Here is a 3,279-nt window from a genome sequence, read left to right as displayed (position 1 = left end):
AAATTTTAAAATAAACTTAATTTATTAAGCAGCTACTTTTTTGTTTACCATAGTGCTAAATATTATAGATACAAAACCAAAAATAATTACAATCCAGGGGAGACTTATTGTTTGTTGTTCAGTCATATCTGATCTTTTTGACCCAATTTGGGGTTTTCTTGGCAAAAAAAAAAACAAAACTGGAACAGTTTGCCATTTCCTTCTTCAGATCATTTTACAGATAAGGAAACTGAGGCAAACAGGGTTAAGTGACTTGTCTGGGTCACATAGATAATAAATGAGGTCATATTTGAACTCTTATATAAATATAAATCTTATTGATTCCAAGCCCAGTGCTCAACCCACTGTACCAAATATCTGCCACTTAAAGTAGACTACAAATGCATCAATAAGCATATGCATAATAAATACAAATTGAATGAGGGAGGCACAAACAGCTGGGGGTACAATGAAAAGCTTTTTTTGTTGAATATTGTTTGAACAGGAAGGAAATAAGAGATTCCAAGAGATAGGATTGTATTCCAGGCCTGGGGAACAGCCTGGAGATGGAAGAGGAAGTGTCATGTGTAAGGAATGGCAAAGAAGCCAGTTTGGTTGGACCACTGAGTGTAAAGTAAGGGAATTGACCTATAATGAGACTGAAAAGATAGGTTAAGTGCTTGCTTCAGCAGCACATAGACTAAAATTGGAATGGTACAGAGAAGATTATCAAGGCTCCTGTACAAGGATGACATGCAAATTCACGAAGCATTCTATATTTTAAAAAAGAAAGAAAAGATAGGTTGAGGCAAGGTTATGAAGAGTTTTAAAATCTAAACATATGAGCTTATATTGATTCTATAAGCAGTAAGAAGCCATTGCAGCTTTCTTGAGTAGAGCTGCATGGTGAGTGTCATTCTGGCATGTGGGTGGAGGATGGATGGAAAGGGGAGGGACTTGAAGCAGGAGGATACTGCAATAGGTTAAGTAAGAGATGATTAGGGCCTGAATTCTGTGGGTGTCTGTACAGTGGGAATGTCTTTCTCCTTGTGAGGAAGATGACAACTAAGAAAAACAACTATAAGATTTGGCAACTGATTATATTTAGGGGATGAAAGTGAGTAGGAGCTGAAGACAACTCAGTTTGCAAACCTAGATAATTGGGAAAATATTAGTATCTTTATCTGAGAGTTGAAATTTAAACAAGGGTTTAGTTTAATGAATAAAACAATGGTTCTATAGTAGACAAATTGAGTTTGTGATACCCATGGGTCAATGAATTGAATATGTAATATTGAATTATCTAGTCCATGGTATCCCTTCCAAATCCAGGATTCTGTGATACTGAAGTGACAAAATGCAGTAGATATTGCAGATGAGAGAACATCTTAGTGAGATGAGAGAAATCCTAGAAGACTTTCTGCAGGAGTTGGATTTTAAACTGGATTAGCAGTTCTTCCAAAAGGTCCTTCTTATGCAGACAATACAATCTCTGGTGAAAGGCCAGGGGAAGGATCAGTAAAAGGAGAGGCAGCAATGGCAGACAATTAAAATCCAAGTCTGACTTCTAGCTAAGCTCTCTTTACACAATAAAAAACTGCCTTTCTTTAATTAGACCATCTATTTACTTAAATGTAGACTCATTATGTCAATTTGTAGATTATATAATGTCACATAGCTATTTAATCTACTTTTAATTTCTCAAAGTACTTTACTGGGAATTTAAGAAATCAGGTTCTAGTTCAGGCCTTGCCACTAATTTGTTGTTGATTTTTGAGCAAGTCATTAATTCTTTGGGTTTCATCTTTAAAGCTATAAAATGAAGGGTTTTATTAGATGGCGTCCAAAGTCCTTTTTAATTCTAATATCGTAGCAATTTAGATTTACTTAAAACCAAATATAGAATATACCCTCCCTGCTACTATCCCAGCAGCAGGGAATGTTTATGTTTTTCTTGGACCAGTTAAGAGAAGGGAGAAGGAAATTCCAGTGTTAAAGGACCCTTAACCACCCTCCATATGTCTCAGTCTCTTTTCATTTCTAAATTCCCTTTAAGTAACTATGTCACTGTCTCAGAAGATTGAAACTTCCATATTTGTGTACTTGTTGGCAATTGTGAATAGCCAGGTAGGCAATTTAGAAAAAGCAATGAAGCATACACATGAATCACTGATAAAGGAATGAAATATTAACTGCCTGAATTCCTTGTTTCTGACCCAGTGTTAAATGAATAAAGGAGACAAAAAGAACTGTCTCTCCAGATCAGCTTTATTGTTTGAAATTTGCAGATAGAAGACAAAAAGTCCTCACAAACTTCAATGTAAACTTAGATTTTTTTTTCACTTTTTCAATACTTCAAAAATCAGTGACTTAATCAACATGGGCATTCTCTCCCCTGAGTCAGAGCTTAATCCATTTATGCCTTTGTAGATAGTTTTTATGAGCTATACAGTGACTAAAAAAAAAAAAATTATATTTTGTTCAACTTCCTGGTGCTGTCTTTTTGCACTTAGCTATGGGGTACTCTTAGACAGCAGATGTGACCTGTTGCTGTTTCTTTACTTTAATTCTTTCCAGCTTGTTAAGGCCTACAAGAACTTGGTCCCAGTTGGTATATCCTTTCAGAATTCAGAGCTACCTGCTTCCATGACACAGTGAAGCATCAGAGTAGTTTTTCATTGGAAGACTTCTATTACAAGAAAGCCTAATGATGCACACTGTTTTGAGATGGACAAGGTGGATGGCAATTGTTGAAATAATATAGAATCATAGAATGATAGGATCTCAGAGGTAGAAGTTACCTCTGTGGTCATATACACTAGTGCCTGTTATGAGTCTGAATCACTCCTTCATCTCTCTCAAGGGGTGAGCCAGACTTTACTTGAAGGACCCTGGTAACGGAGAGTCTTTATCTCCCAAATCAAACCATTTCATTTTTAGAAAATTCTAATTTTATCAGAAGATGATGGCCCATTCAAGATATAAGCAACCAGTGTCTTTTAGACAGGGAGGAGAAAAGAGACAAGAAATAAATTACTTGACAAGATTCTCTTGCTGATAACTAAAGAGAGCTGTCTTTCCTGAATTAAGATGTTGTCAGGAGTCTACCCATTGTTAATCAATCACATTTGGACCTAGTTAAACTTAATAAAAGTTTTTTCAAAACCTACAATAAAATACTTAACTTGGGAATTGCTAGTTCAGTGAATATCTCTGGTAAACAGGTAGTTTGTTGGAGTGGTCATCCTATAAGTTGCCAGTGAGAGCTGTGGGAATTAAATTTCAGTAGGTATGAATATC

The 3,279-nt window shown here is 35.8% G+C and overlaps 1 non-coding gene across 1 annotated transcript; it reads left to right on the top strand.

Moving 5' to 3' along the window:
• Positions 1 to 655: 655 nt before the first annotated feature.
• LOC127546004 (U6 spliceosomal RNA) lies at positions 656 to 762 on the top strand. The gene has a single exon (XR_007949877.1). It is a non-coding gene; the product is annotated as a U6 spliceosomal RNA (small nuclear RNA).
• Positions 763 to 3,279: the final 2,517 nt, after the last annotated feature.

This window comes from Antechinus flavipes, chromosome 1, assembly GCF_016432865.1.
Source record: "Antechinus flavipes isolate AdamAnt ecotype Samford, QLD, Australia chromosome 1, AdamAnt_v2, whole genome shotgun sequence".
NCBI lineage: Eukaryota > Metazoa > Chordata > Mammalia > Dasyuromorphia > Dasyuridae > Antechinus > Antechinus flavipes.
Note: the sequence above shows the minus strand (reverse complement) of the source record. Positions and strands in the feature narration are given on the sequence as shown.